General features: G+C 42.8%; 1 non-coding gene across 1 annotated transcript; it reads left to right on the forward strand.

Moving 5' to 3' along the window:
• The first annotated feature begins 11,916 nt into the window (after positions 1-11,916).
• trnat-agu (transfer RNA threonine (anticodon AGU)) lies at positions 11,917-11,989 on the forward strand. The gene has a single exon. It is a non-coding gene; the product is annotated as a tRNA-Thr (tRNA).
• Positions 11,990-16,949: the final 4,960 nt, after the last annotated feature.

The raw sequence follows: 16,949 nt of genomic DNA on the forward strand, positions 1-16,949 counted from the left end.
CATGTGTATGTAATGGCATTGATAAATGAAACTTATGTTGACTCTGCCGACTGTGTTCTGTAAAAATAATAGTGTTGAATGCAGTAATTACTCATGATGATGGGATACCTCTACACGGTGCACACGGTATGTAACTTAATAGTGGCAGAACCCTGACTAGCTCCATGTAGCACTTACTGTGGAAGCGTCTCACCCCTGCATTAACCCCTGCTCCGCTGCCACCGGGGCGAGCAGGCAGATTGTTATTTTCAAGGCAAACACAATTAAACCTGTGGGTTGATATACATCACCAGAGGCTGTGTCCTGACATGTTGCGCGGCTTCCTGCCTCCTCTCACATAATGCTGCACATTCGTCACCCCCGCTGCCGCCTACACGCCGGGCCGCTGATGTGCAGGAGAGTTCACGCCCTCTCGAGTGGCAGCCGCACTTTTATAGCAACAAGGTGGTGCAGGCTGGGCGCGCTCGCTGGTCGAAGCATTCATTATTCAATAAACACTTTTTACATATTCCCAGTTATGAAAGCAGAACATCGGTTTGGGTGCGATTATCCTTTGTGTCTGCGCACTGCAGGACTTCAGGAGAAACAACCCAGCGATCAATGGCTCCCAGGAAGGGCAATAATGATGTGTTAAGTAGGATTTAACAGAGGGAGGCTTTGAATATTCTGTCAGATCTTTAAAAGTCTTAAAGTTTCTGCCGACCTCAGATCGATGTTACACTGGAGTGCACATTATTTATTTTTAACAACATTGATTTGACCCGTTTTAACCTTTGTTTTGTGTCGACTTTAGATTTTAAAAATTTGAATTCTTACCACAAACAGCAGATTACATCAGGAATACTAAAGGCACGTACATTTTAAATGTAATGGACTTACAATCATTGCAATCAGGTCACTGCCAGTAGGAATACTGTGTAGTGGGTGGTTTTACAGTAGAATCGGGTTAGGGGTTAAAGTACAGGGTTAACCATGTAATGTTGAGGGTGTTAATGCATGAACATACACCACCGGGCTATCTTTACACACAGTGGCTGTGTGTGTGTGTGTGCATGTGTTTATTTTGTGCATCTTTATCTCTCTCTGCAGCGCTGGGCTATATTGAAAAGATAATCTGTGTTTTTGTGCCATTCCTGCCAAAAACAGTAGACTGATAACCTGATTCGCTAGTAACCTTACACTGGGGGGACACTGATGACAAATACCTTCCTGGGAGGCCTTGACAGCCGCAGCCCATATATTACTGAAGGGTCACCTTGGCCCGGTCCCCATCTCATCACAAAACAGCGCTCAGTGCCTCCTCACTATGGACAAAGCCATACTTCATGTAGCCATATATCTCACCTGCTGCAGCATCTCGGGGTGTATCAATATAAATAGCAGAAAACTGATAAACTCAGTGCGGATCCTTCCAGTGTTCTGCAAAGAAAAAAAAACGATAATATTTTCTCCAATGTTCCCGGAGATAAAAAAAACTGCCTGCTCCCTGTTTCACATGAGAGATTGGACTCTCTGTCTGCACCACGCACACATTTATTTGCATGGAGCCAGGCTTACAAACAGACCCGGGAACAGCCATGCAGAGGATCATCTGCGACAAGTATAATGTAAGATTAAGTATTGATGTGTCACAGCACCATAGCCTGAAGTGTGCAAGCGTATCTGGCATGCGTTTCAGTAACCACAAAAGACAATGTTCCAAATGTGGAACAGGCCTTGTGGCGATTGTGGGATGAAGCAACTTAATACATATGCAATAAAATAAAGTACAATAAGAAAAAAGGGGGTGGGGGGGGGGGCTGATAAGTGCCGGTTACCAAGCAACAAGCGGCTTAGAGAGAATTCAAACAATAGCTGCATTATTAAGCACAGAGGGGCAAGTCAGATTCAGAGACACACAATCATGGTGGTGTTAATGGCTCAGCTGTTTCTGCCACACCATTAGCCGAGGCTGGAGCTGTGAGTTATTGTCGTGTTGGCGCACCTCCAGATACACAATGATCAAAAGATGGTTACAAATGGTTTATTGATTCGCGTTGTTAGGTGTGTGTTCGTGAATGTGTCGCCCGTGACAAAATATGTCGTAAAGCCACACGTTTACATTCACAGACATGCGATCATAAGAACACTGTGTGTGTGTGTGTGTGTGTGTGTGTGTGTGTGTGTGTGTGTGTGTGTGTGTGTGTGTGTGCGTGTGTGTGTGTGTATGTGTGTGTTTGTGTGTGTGGTGCTGAGTAGGAGGAAAAGTTAATGGACTTGAATTCCAATACGTGTGTGTTAACAGCTTTTATGAGTAAACTTTGGTTTCTTTGTGTGTCTGTGTGTGTGTTTGTGTGCGTGTGTGTGTGTGTGTGTGTGTGTGTGTGTGTGTGTGATGTGTGGGTAGAATCTGATAGTTACCCCCTTCTCCCTCAGTGTTTCACCTCCGATCAATGCCCTCCCGCAGGAGACCCTATGACTTCACTTACAAAGATATTCTGTTACCCCCCCCCCCCCCCCCTCCTTTGTCTCGGAAACAAGACCCTCGGAAAGTCTCCTAAAGCCAAAGAGGCTTTTTTTTCAGCCATTTTCCTTTTGGGGAGCCTCCATTTCATTATCCAGTCCTTTGTGTTGGACGCTTATCTGTTGGAAGAGCTCGACTGATAACTACATGCACACAGAGGAAGGAGAAGAACACAGGAAATAACAGCCGGTGAAAAGGTGCACTTGTCCCCCAGCTAAATGATTCCCATCCGAAACCGTGGGCCTTTCTACCCTTTAACTCCAATCTGAAATCTTTAACATTTTAATTAATGTGTCGTTATTGTGTCCCTCTGTTTGCCGGGCCCGGGTGCTGCTCTCCTGTGCAGCTGTGAAAAAATATCGATCAGGTTTCACGAGTTGAATGAAAACTGACGTCTAATTTCATCACTTTATCTCCAAATGACACGTTTTGAATTAACATGACGCGGCCGGTCGATGTTGTGTTGTCGCTTCGCACTAACAGCAACAAGGTGAAGTATAAGCAGGCGTGTCATGCTGTCATGTGCAGCGGTGGAAGTTGTGTGAGACAGCGACTCAGACGTATTAACAGTATTTTTATACATGGTTTTTCGAAACCACTATACTGCTTATCCTCGCAGGGAGCTCGGGCCAATCCCAGCTGACAGTGGGCGAGAAGTACAAACTTCACATAGAAAGACCCGGGTCGGCCGTGAGCTGCTGACCACCATGATACCTCCCAGTACATACATTGTAATCAAGAGTTTTCTCTATAGGCTTACTGCATCATTAGCTTATGATAACGTTATCTGAGTGCATATTTGTTATTTTTACATAATGACATGGAGATGAAGATAATTACCCACCCATCCATTATCTATATCGACACCCATTCACACACCTATGGACAATTTAGACTCTCCATTCACCCCAGTCTGTGTGTCTTTGTACTGGAAAAGAAAAAGCAGGATTTGAACCTATAACCTTCTTGCTGTGAGGCGCCAGAGCTGACCACTGTAATTATGAAATATAAGCAATTTTGCCCCAGTGTTTACAATCACCATTTTGGGTAATAAATACTTTATTCTCCTATTCTCATCTAAATGAGTAATTTAGCTTTCTAATTAAATCAGTCTGCTCTTTAAACTGTTCGTTTGTTGACCTGTCCTGTTGGATATCAGCAATTAACTCAATATATGCATTGTTATTAAAACTAATAGGATGATGCACGATGGCCTTAACGCTACAAAAGAATAACATGCATGTTTTAATCACATGGAATTATCCCCTTAAGGTGCCATCACAGTATTAGAATCTGTATACCAGTACTTTTACAGGTTACTAGTGGGAGTCAACCAGCTACTCTGAATTATTACAAGCACCTCGTTCAGTGCAGCACTCTGTATGGGAGCAGCTGGGCTATAGATATATTTATACCCAGTTACATAAAGGAAAAACGGTCTGTTTTATCTATTTTTCCAGTGTGTTAATGTTAAAGCCCTGACCACAGTATAAGGAACAATGGACGAAACCAGGTGAGAGAGCAGGAGGGTTCTGGACACTGTTTTCATGACAGAGTGGAGCGGCAGGTCGCGAGGCTTTGTTTCCCCCCCGCGCTGAAATATTCAGGCTGACTGTAAAAAAAAACTGCAGTTCAACAAGTTTGTGCTTACAGTAGCAGTTTTTTGGGACTTCTGAAAGTGGCTGGCGACTGCAGCGGGAGCAGGTTGACAGATTGATGATTCCCAAGCCTTCTCAGTGCTTAGCAAATACAGATGGTGCAGTGTGTAAATGGAGGCTCGAGGTCGGCGACACAGAGGGAAAGAGAGGAGCGAGCGACGCAATGAGACGTGTTCGTCCAAATTGAGATCGCGAGCGGAGCCGAGTGAAAACGGAGTGTGTTGGAATTAAAGGGGGGGAGATAATGGGACAGAACGAGGGAAGGCGATGAAGAGCGGGGCAATCGAGGTGGAGTGAGAGTACATGGAGGAAGATACAGTGGATGGGCAGAGAGTGGGCCGCGCTGAGAGAGAAGAGAGCTGTTCACCAGAGAGGGGAAGCCAGCGACCGAGAAAGAGTCTGCGATAGAAGAGAGATAGATAATCGACGTGGGTGAGGGGGAATGAGAGAAGGGGCGGTCGAGAGTGAAACAGACAGTGACAGAGTGCACAACGGGTGGAGAGTAAGATAAAAGGTAAGCAGGGGGCGGGAGGTTGTGAGGGAGAGGTTTCTAACAAATGGCCGACAGCTGTAAAGAAAATAAAAAATAAATAAATAAAAAGGTAAGGAGGGCTCCTGTCTGTCCTCGTGAGCCGACCAGAGGGCAGCCGGCAGGGACGCGACCCTTGCTGGGGCGGCCCGGTTGAGGGTGTCGGGCGGGACACGCACTCGCAATGGCGACATTAACAAAGCGTGAAATTAAAACTGCCATGCTGCTGGGACCTCGGTCCTTCACCCCCGGCGAGGTCTGCTCGGAGGCTGGCGGGGGGGCGGTGGCGATGGGGCATTGGCGGGCTGCGGAGGGGTAATAGAGCCTGCTGTATTACTGTAATGATGTGTGGAGAAAGGACAGAGGAGGGAGATTATAGGAGGAGGCTCTAATCACCTCAGCGTGACTGCATGGCTCTATCTGGAGCCACAGGCTGGCACACACAGGTGGCGTGTTCCTGGAGTGACAAGCACCTCTCTGCTGGGTGTGTAGGTGCAAATTTAAAAAATGCTGACGAGGCCTGTGTGTATGTGTGTGTGTGTGTGTGTGTGTGTGTGTGTGTCTGTGTGTGTGTGTTTCCAAATTGGATCAGCCGTGCACCTTGTCACCCACTGCATTACACCTGCTTGTCTGTTTTCTCCGGTGGACCTCAGCTGACAGGATAAGGTGACATCCCGGCGAACGCATTATTTGGCATTTCGATTTGTAGCTGACACTCTGACATGAAACGGCCGTGGACATAACCACAGGTTTCCACTGCAGTTGTCACCAAAGTTTCTTTCTCCATGATGAGACTGCACCGAATGATAGTTCTTCTTCTGCAGTTGTCTTCTCTTCTGCAGCTTCTCTCTCTGCTGTGACTTGTTGTTTGACCAAACTTCACTTCAACAAATTCTGTGAAGGATTCATTTAGATGATGCTGTCGTCCTGTATTTCTGAGTCCTTTAACATTTTGTCAGTGAAGATGTTATATAATAGACTATTGGCTTCATTGTCCATGATTTTTCTCGTTTACTAAAAGTCTCGCACAAATTGAGTTGCAGCTTTTTGCTAAAAAATATTTTTTCATACCTTTTCATTAACTGATAAAATATCTTTCGTCACCTTGGGCTCAGTCGAGCATTTCTCACAATTATATCTGACATTTTATAGACTAAACAATCAACTCTTTCATTAAAACATTTATTGACACATGAATCAAAGATAAAAAGTAATTGTTAATTGCAGCCCATTAAGAGTTTATGCAGATCCCATTTCCGCTCTCTCTCCCCGTCACCTCGTTTCCACAGGTAAAATTCCACCAATTCAATGTTGGTGGCAATTTGAGAATAGACAACAACAGAGGAGGGGACATATTTCTGCAAAGCCAACACATTCTATTCATCATAATTGCTCTGACTCTGACGTTACCAGTGAAAGGGAGTCAACACGCTTTCTCACAGATCTCAGTTAATTTCTGTCTTTAAACCTCCTTTGAATTCCAAATGGCGTCATCAGTCCTCTGCCTTCACCCACGCTCCACTGGGAGATGAGAGGGACCCGAGGACCGTGTTATATTTCATTCATGTACGTGTCACTGTCAGGGTGGGGGGGGGGGGGGGGGGAGTGCTGGTGCTGTGCAGCAGTGGCGGACAGTTAATAACCCCGGTGTGAGGTCTGGTGACGGGGTATCATCAGCCGGCTCTGTGCTGTTGTCAGGAGCCATTTACCCCAAGCATGCTCCTCGGCTAATGGAACATCAGAGTCAATAAAAACAATCATCACTGCCAATCCTTCTGAAAGCAAGGAAATTATTTTAGGTGGTCAAGGAAAACAGGGCTGAAGCATTTCAATCTATCTGTCCAGAGAGTGTCTTGATGTGCATTTAGCCCCACAGCCCATTACAGTCGCAATCTTCTGTGTTTATGCCGCTGCAAACACGTCGATGATCACAGCGGGGGGGCGGTTCTCCTGCAAAACAACGCCTCGCAGTGATCCAGCCATTGTGTTATCACACAGATCCTTCATTTTGATCTCTCTTGGTGGGCCCGGGCAGTCGGTTGGTGGAAAACAGAAATCTATCTCCGGCTGCGTTGGATTGGGCACAGACCTTATCAACAACAGTGGTTTTTACTCCCACCATGGCTTAATGAACCGCTCCCAGCATCCACTCAATATCTCTCCAGTGGGGACCTCCATTGTGCCTCTGAAAGGTCAATAGCTGGACAGTGTGTCTTTGAGAGGCTTTCTTCCTTACTCCAAGACTCCTAATGGTGTTCAATGGAGAGAGCCACACTGCATTCCCGTGGGCCTGTTCCCAGATATCCGCCCGTGATACCTAATCCGGGACCATTAGCTCTCCTTCCAGCCATGAAAGAGCGCGGCTCCCTTGCATCTCAGGAATTAAAAATTAACCAGCTAATATCCATTTGTCTGACGGGATGCTCTGCGAGGTTGAAACAGCAGATTCCCCCAGCGCTGCTCTGGGAGGGATGACTTGTGGAACCCAATCTGCTGCAGGGGAAAACGCTGACAGGGACGGCAGGAAGAGACGGAGGGATAATGCCCGTCCATCACATCCATCACCACCGACTCACGTCTCTAACAGCTGGCTACCGCGAGATGACCTCCTCCATAAAACTGGAGTCTATGCCTGTGCTGTCATGTTGCACACATTACTCCGTGCCGCGTTTGGCGCAGCACTGCATCACGACCTTGCTGTCAGTGTCCTTACATGTGCTCCCGTGACACGACACACCTCACGCAACACGCTGCATGTTCTGCCGTGTCATGCAACATATAGATATATTTAGCGTTTCATGAATAATTAGCAAGGGACACAAGGACTGACATGTTTGTGGCATCAGATGTGTCAGCAGCGTTCGACACTCAGCACCATCCTCCACATTGCAGAATAAAAAACACATTTGTGCTGTGTCGTCTCCCGTTCCTTCTCAGATCTCTGTGCTCAAGGGCCTGGGCAACCTGCTGGCTACCGTAGTGGAGAGAGAAAAGACACAAAGAAGAAGAGGACAGGCTTGTTTCTCTGCCCCCGTCCCTCTGCAGGAATTTTCTGCCTTTGATTTCTTTCTTTTTTTCAATAACCAAGGGCTCTTTTCACTGTTGCCAACTCAATGAGAGCTTACGTGTCCTTCATCCATTTCCAGCCCACCACTCTCTTTCTCCCTCTCTCTCTCTCTCTCTCTCTCTCGGCCTCTCTTACTGTCTCTTCCTCTTCGTTTCTCTGCATTCCCCTTTTTAAATATAGCTTCTTTGAAAATGCTGTGTGTTTCTTGTAGCTCCAGTCTTTGAAGGAGTGTTTCAGATCATTCATGTCTCTCTCCCTCCCTCTCTCTCTCTCTCTATCTCTCTCTCTCTCTCTCGTGGCTTAAGAGGTGCGCTTGTGATGCAGTGAAATGTTGTCTTTGCTGATCACTTCATATGTAATAGCGCTCTTAAAGGGAATTCATATTATCTCAAGCCTTCAGCTGATAAATCAGTCCGGTGGATATCAGACAGGAATATATTATAGATATTGGACGTGAGTAGCATGGAAGAGAGAGAGGAAGAGCTTTTTGAAATTGGTGTGATCACTGAGAGAAAAACATAAAACTCATATCTCCTCCTCTGATGGTAAAATGATAGAGATTTTTGATGAGTGAATATTAGGAGGTTATGTTTTCTCCATCCCCTGTCCGTTAGTTCTCTTTACTGGTTTTACGCAAAAACTGCTGGATGGATTACTATGAAACTGGGTGGAAGGATGTGGCATGATTCAGGGAAGAACCTATTCAATTCTGGTGCGGATCCAGATCGGGGGGGGGGGGGTTGATGCAGGAATTTCACTTCCTTTCGGGATAGGATGTTTTATAAAAAAAAAACATTTCGATGGAAATTCAGCCCCTTCAAAACGTTTTCATTTAAATATCTCTAGTCCTGTATTTAAATTTTTACTGTTGCTCTGTTCTCACTGTTTTTAAATACACATTACATCTGCTCTACCATAATTTTGCAAGCTATGTTCATCCAATGCACAACATTGTAAAGCTTCAGGTATTCATCTTTTAAACTGTATTTAGATTTGGCTTCAGTACTCTGCCTCGGTTACTTGTGTCTTTCAATCTCCTTATATTTAAAACATCTGTATGGTCAATATCACCATTAGCACATCGTTCTCTCCACTGACAGCTTTATAGTGGTTCTGGTGGGTTTAGACGCTCATCTCACTGAACTGAACTTATTCTTGACTAATTTTGACCTTTTATCATTCTTACGCTCTTGTGTTTTATGTGTTTTGTGTGCTACTGGAAGACTAAATTTCCCTCTGGACCCGTAGAATATCTATCTCTCTATATATCTATCTATCTTTACCAATTTAACAGGACTACTGGGCCTTTGCAGAGGTTTTTTGTAGTTAAAAACGTCTCATTATTGTTATTTTTTCTATATTACTGCTGCTGTGAGGAATAAATCGTGCACCTTTATCACAATAATGTCACTGTTTGTTCGATAGTGGTTGTAGTAGTAGTAGTAGAAGTAGTATTTCATCATCAACAGCCTTGCAGAGGATCCGTAGCATCAGCTGATCAAAGACGGATGAAATTTGCAGCAACACAGACTGAATTCAAAGCTTTAATCTGTCAAGGAACAACAGTTTAACTGTGTTCACATCATGCAGATACACCAGGAATGTTCCAATGTTCATCTCTCCTGCTCATTTGTGTTGCCTTGCTGCTGCTGCTGCTGCTGCTGCATCACACGCATCGACCTCACGGCCCCCGACTGTGAGACTGAAACCACATTATCGTGTCCAGTTATCAAGCTGCTCGATGCAATTTGCAACCGAGTGCGAGTGTGACTTTTATTCCTCCGACCATTTCCTCTCAGGGAAGGGAGGTTCAGCAGCGGCTCGACGAGTGCTCACTTCAAAGTGGGTCTTCATTCTGTCCGACTGCTGAGACAGTAACCGCAATCATTACCATGTCTCACTGCGTGTTGGTTAATGATACAAAGCTCTGTGTGTTCTCATCATTAACTTCCATTAACTGTTTTCCTGCCTCATTGAATCCTGCGTTAATTGTGCAACAGTTGTAAGATGAAAGCATCCTGCTCTGGAGACTGTGTTCGGTCCCTTGATCATTGTGTATCAACAACATTTCTGACTTTTGTGTTTAACCTTTGAGCAAAACACCTTTGAAGCAAAATCCAATTAATAATACATGAAATATGTTTAGAAAGATATCAGCACGGCCTTTATTACAGATTGTGTTTTGGGGAAAAAGGTTTGATCGTGTGGCAAAAGAAAGATTTGCCAAATATTTTCCTGAATATATTGATAAACTGTCTTATTCTTGAATGTTAAATCAATTATTAACTACATTTTATTACTTTAAAATTAATTTATAGTCTAAGAGAGGACAAAATGCATTTATGACGTTAACAACATGGTAGATAAACTGACATATTTGTTTCCAAGAGACGTTTGTTAACCATAAATATTATAAATAATAATAATAATACTAAAATGAACGTTAGTGCTGGGCTCATATTGGCCAGTTTGTATCAGCTAACAGTCAGACTCAGGTTTTACATCCAATCCAAGATGTTTGTTTTGCTCAGAGCTGTTTCCTTAGATTCAAATTTTCCCTGATAACCACGGCCAGACGTGTAAGTGTACGTCTGCTGACTCTGAGAATTCATTTATTAGATTAAACCGGGGAGACCAAATGTTTTCTGATGAAACGCAGATGGGCTGCAACACGGTAACACGCTAACGACTGCAGGCGGTCTCCTGGGTTTACCATCTTCTGGTAAAAATCAAGGAGGAAGTCACGGAATAAGCAGCTTTTAACTCGGTTTAATAAACTGATTAAAAGCAGAGATGCTCCACGAACAAAATACAAATAAAGAATTGGCAGAGACGGCTGAGAAACAAAGATTTCCCTGAGCTGAAATGAGCTAAATTCCACTTCTGAGAAAAAATATGAACGAGAAAAAAATACCACCCATCTCACAAAAAAGGGATAAATTGAAAAGGCTGTTTAATGGGAATCCTGGGGCGAAGGGGAGATTAACCGAGGACATCTATTGAACAGTTGCTCTTTTTCCTTTGTAGAACAGATTGCAATGATAATCCAAAAATATTGTTCAAATATTGAAAAATTAATGTTTTTTCTCTCCAGTGAAGACCATGAAAACTGAATATGTTTACTTAAAAGCCTTAAAATCATTAATGCATGTTAACTTGACCAAAAAAACACATCATTATTCTCCCCATTATGCAGCAGGACACATTTGTTATTACATGAAAACTGCTGGTTGTCATTTCTGTTGTGAAATACCACATGATGCTGGAGCCAGTTTCTATAGATAAATGTAAGAAAGCCTATAACTTATCACCGTGTTGATAGAACCGGCGAACAAGTGACAAACATCTTCACACTAGTAATTTTCTATGCAATTTGGTTTCAGAACAAACCACAGGAGCAGCCGCTTGGTAATATATGTTGTTGTTGTATGTTGGACAGCAGAATATCACTCCAGTGTTGTTTTACATATTTTCGCGACATGAATCTACATCACGTATTTCATTCATTTTCTCATTGTTCAGATTTCAATATTAGTCGATGTGGTTCTCTACCCAGAGCAGCTCAGCCTCCACAGGTGCAGATCTTTGTGTGCTCTCTGGTTCTCTCCCTTTTGTCTTACTTTGAAGCAGATTAAACCGGGAATAATGAAACAATTATTATACAGCTCATGACTCAAGTGTAAACAAAAGACTTGGCCCCGCCGCTCGATGTTAAAAAACAAGGTTGACTCCCAAATGTTTGATGGACAAGCCTTTTTAAACACGACTACTTGAGAGAAAGTACTGAATAGAAGTCAGTAATCCATTCTGATGCAGTGAAAGATTTGCAGTTTTAATAAAAATGCAGGATTTTCAACACTATTTCGATTCCTCAGGTTTCATTAACATTTCTTAAATTTCTCATGGCAGTACACAGAACCTGTGTATGTCATATTTATCTTTTGGGTAACAAGGTACACAATATCATCACCACACGAAATACCACAGGCAATGACTTCCTCTGCCGGTGAATTTCACAAGTAAACGATAATCTGACCACCAATCAGCACTGACTTCTGCTGCTCGTGTATGTTCTGGTTTCAGGACCGAGTCTACAGCGCAATGACTCATGGGATATGTTGGGTATTTATAAATCCACCCGGTAGGGGCTACCTCATCTGGCGCCGTGGCTTAGTTGGTAAAGCGTCTGTCTAGTAAACAGAAGATCCTGGGTTCAATTCCCAGCGGTGCCTTTAGGTAAATTATTTCATATTTCTCACTCCTTCACTCTGTAAACTTATGCTAGCCCTTCGTTTTAATTTAAATTGTTTCAATATGTCATTTGTCACGAGTTTCATGTCATGTTATATGTAATATGTTATGTTGTATGTTATTCTTTTTATCTTGGAATGCCCGTCTACTGATAGATGTTGCCTGCCAGGTCATAACAATGTCACTGCTCTGATGACGCTGTTATTTGGTGCATGTGACAATAAACTTTGATTTTATTTTATTTGATAAGAAGGAGGCATTTGTCTGGAGGAGCCTTTGAAATGGGTCTAGCTGCACCACTGTGACGCAATCGGTCTTGAAAATGTATCCCCTGAATGAGTATTGTGGCCATATCACGAGAATAATGTCCAAATTGAGAAGAAAGTGGTAATAATACAAGAATAAGGTCATAATTTAATGGGCAAGTCATAGTATTATGAGAATAAATAACTATATTTTAGGTTATATGTTCCACTCCTCTTCCTCCAAGTCCGTTTAAATATTTTTATGCTTAAATTGATCCACATTCCTCCAGTGAACGCAGGCAACAGGCAGATATCTGATATCCCTCCTCAAACGATAACATGTGCCAGATAATCCATTCAAAATTACAACTATACACAATACACCAACTGTCACTAAAAGCCAGTGTTCCCATCATTTCTCTGCATCACCTTAGGATTCTTACTCAGTATATATGCTATTTTAATGACACTGTACTGTAGACCACGCTATAGTTTCTGCTTTATGTATTTTCTTCTCTCAACAACCTCTCAAAGCCATGAATCACATTCACACACATTCTCCACAGCGATTGCAGTGTTTTGACAGAGGAAACTTAGATGGGAGGAGCCGGAGATCGAGCCACCGAGCACTTAGTGGACGACCCGCTCTACCCCCCAAGCCACAGCCGCCCCACGACTCAGCAGGAAAGTAAATGCACCAGTATTAAATCCGCCTTCAAACCTTCAAGTACTAACTGAGGGGGTTCTCGATAGGAATGAATCTCTTTACAAGTAATTTCTCTCGTCTGATTTCCCCATAGAGTTCGGTATAAAAAATTAATAAGGAGGAACAGCTGATAAAGGGACCCATGTATGAGCCTTCATTCCAGGAGTGTTATGGCTAGAGGATGATTTGGTGCTGTAGCCTCTTTTGGATTTGCAGTAATTTAGCCGACCGTTTATTCCAAGTTACGGCAATAATTAATAACAGGAAAAAGTTAAATGTGCAAGTATTGTTCCAATACTCAGATGGATATAATTTTTTTAATTGGCTGAGGAAAATAGGATTCATTATTCTATATGTCATTCATTCCTTAATGAAACATCCCTGTGCCGGAAGCAGCATATCTCCTGTGTTACATTCAATACGAGGATAGTTCTGAGGAACCTGATTGGCCCTCGATGGACTCTTTAGCGCTGTGGCTGCAAGTGTCATAAGATGTGTGAAGCTGAAAAACCGTCACGATTCTGGCCACCAGAAATGCGCATCAGAGTTATTGAGCACATGCGCCTATTTCTCTGCCTGGCACCTACATATTGACGATCGTTTTATCAAAACAAAGGCCTCCCGCTAAGTGTAACAGTGCTGCCTCGACCTCTTATTTGTCTGAGAGGATCCTATTCCTGTATCATTGTGCCCTGCACAAGGTTATCGTTTGTCTATACTCAAAGAAAAAGAAGACTCCTGCAGGCTGTCGCTCGATAAAGAACATTTTATACAAGGCTCTGGTCAAAGACCTTCTTTTCATATAATTCTGTACATTACTTTCTCTTTCATTCACTTTGAGGTGGCATAGCAACTCTTTTTGTGACATGAATCAGGGGTTAATGTGTCCCTGTGTGTGTGTGTGTTTGTGTGTGTGTGTATGTGTGTTGAATGGAGGACCTACCTGGTTGCCCAAATGCAGGAGACATTAAAGACAGGGTGAAACCTTGTGTAAATGTCATTTGTCCCCGTTATTATGGAAGGTGTGGTGGAAAGTCGGGCGACAGTTCAGAGAGGGGGCTCTGCCAAGCTAACGATTGATCATGGAGAGGTTAGAAGGCGAAGTAGACGGGTTGTCAGAATCCTAAAGATATTCAGGTCCTCATTACCGGGGGTCACAGTGTCCATGCCCTGCACGTTCAGCCGAGTCGCTTGAGTGCTCATGCACTAACAGTCAAGCTGCACTGTAAGCAGAGCCCTCTCTCTGTCCCCATTACACTGCTTCACTTGTGTATTCTGCAGTTACTGGAATCCGGCCTTGGTTGCCTGTCAGTTGTGATTCAGCTTGAAATGCCAAATCTAGATTTGTAGGTATTGATACCTTCTTCAAATTTCCAAATTGCGTTTTCCCTGCAGGGGCTGTGCAGCAAATGGTCTCTGGTCGAGCTTTTCTTAACATTTGAACGTGAGCAAACTGCAAAGTCGTTACACTTCTCCTTGTCAACACACAGCTTGTTAACATGTTGGTGTTGGTCACTGAACAGCGGGGGAATATTTCCTGCAACCATCTCCCAAGGCTGTCTTAAAAAACAATTTCAAGTCCTGGCGAAAGAGCCAGAAAGTTGGCCTGCACTTATAAATTATAGATTACAGTCTTGTCCTGAGCCTTCACAAGGTGAGAGCAAGGATGAGGGCGAGGACCGGGGGCTGGATGCATTTTATTTGCTCTAGAAAATGAGGATAATAGGGCAGTATTTATAAATGTTCTATTCTCAGGGATGATACATGAAGTTGCTTATTGCAGAGGTGGCCATAGTGGGGGCCCGGGGACCACCTGGATGAGCTGGAGGGGCTCCCCAGGAAAACCAGGAATAGTTTTATTCCACTATTTTAATGAGAGAACGTTTTTAACAATTCTGTATTTAATATTCCCTATTTGCCATCATATCTCCATGATCATTCTTTTTTATTCATTCACAGTATATTAAATAAATAGTTTTTGCAATTTAAACAGGAGGCATTGACTCACACAATCTGGAGGGAGTGGTGGTACATGATGGTATAAGATACATATACACACACAGGCATCCAGAACCACAGATGCATGCACGATACATCCATTCATTATCTATACTGCTTATCTTTGTGAGGGCCGTTGGGGGAGCTGGAGCCCGTCCCAGCTGACATTGGACAGGTGGCGAGCATATTGCAGGGCCAGCAAAGAGAGACAAACAACCCCTCACACTCACATTCACACTCCACTGTCAGTTTAGAATCTCCAATTAACCTAACCCCGATGTGCACTCCCACATGTCTTTGGACTGTGGGAGGAAGCCGGTGTACTCTGAGAAAACCTGGGGAGGACATGCAAACTCCATAGAAAGGCCCAGAACGACCTGGGATTAGAACCAGGAACCCAGTGACCCCTGCATCACTGTGTTGCCCATGATACATGGATGTGACTATATTCCGCTGCACACACACACAATCGTGTACATGAAAGTGGGAACAACTACATACATGCTACCCTAAAGCTCAAGAGTCTCCCGACAATGTCCCAGTGATGAAAGTCTTTCAGTATATGCCAGGTCCTCAACACAATAAGTACATATTTAACACATACACAAAGAATACAAACAGAACAAGTAAAATGAAAAAAGAATAAAGATAAATGAATAAAATGGATCAGTACAGAGATTATAGAAAAGTATCCTACTTATTATTATAATATATATTATTATAGGGGGCATTAGGTAGTCCTATAATAAGAAGACAAGGCATTTTTTGAACACATGGAAAGATGATATGGATGAAATATTTGCTGGTAAATTAGAAGGAGCTTTTAACATAAATGCTTTCTGGGATATTGGCTGAAAGACTGCGGGAACAGAGAAGAAGAGCTGCATAGAGTGTCTCAACAGATAATTGGACGAGTAAGGCCCCATCGATAACTGAAATGTACATGATTAAGGGTTTTGTACATTATACAGTGGTGCGTTGTAATGGGCCGATAACAAATCTACATGGTCGATGTCTAGAGGAGGAAGATGAATTTTATATGCAGTCTGATGTACAACATCCGCATTGTGAAAATGTTGGTAAAACAAGTTTTATTTCTTACAGCGAATTGAAAATAATGTCTTGATCGATAAAGAACACTAATACTATATTTCTTCACAATGTGATTAATATGTGATCAGTTAGATATCAGAATGTATCATTAGATAATTGTCTTGCAATCCATAGATTATTTCTGGACTGTATCGTTATCGTTATCCCGGGTCATGTATCGTAATGTCATAGTTATTCTGGACCATGTATCATAATGTTATCGTTATCCTGTGACATATATCGTAATGTTATCGTTATATTTGGTTATGTATCGTAATGTTATCTATACTCTGGGAAATGTATCGTAATGTTATCGTTATCCTGGGACATGTATCGTAATGTTATCGTTATTCTGGACCATGTATCGTAATGTTATCGTTATCCTGAGACATGTATCGTAATGTTATCGTTATCCTGTGACATGTATCGTAATGTTATCGTTATTCTGGACCATGTATCGTAATGTTATCGTTATCCTGTGACATGTATCGTAATGTTATCGTTATCCTGTGACATGTATCGTAATGTTATCGTTATACTTGGTTATGTATCGTAATGTTATCGATATCCTGGGTCATGTATCGTAATGTTATCGTTATCCTGGGTCATGTATCGTAATGTTATCGTTATCCTGGGACATGTATCGTAATGTTATCGTTATTCTGGGACATGTATTGTAATGTTATAGTTATCCTGTGACAAGTATCGTACTGTTATAGTTATCCTGGATCATGTATCGTAATGTTATCGATATTCTGGGTCAAGTATCGCAATGTTATCGTTATACTTGCTTATGTATCGTTATGTTATCGATATCCTGGGACATGTATCGTAATGCTATCGTTATTCTGGGACATGTATCATAATGTTATCGTTATTCTGGGACATGTATTGTAATGT

This window comes from Pleuronectes platessa, chromosome 13 (assembly GCF_947347685.1).
Source record: "Pleuronectes platessa chromosome 13, fPlePla1.1, whole genome shotgun sequence".
In the NCBI taxonomy this organism is placed as follows: Eukaryota; Metazoa; Chordata; class Actinopteri; order Pleuronectiformes; family Pleuronectidae; genus Pleuronectes; species Pleuronectes platessa.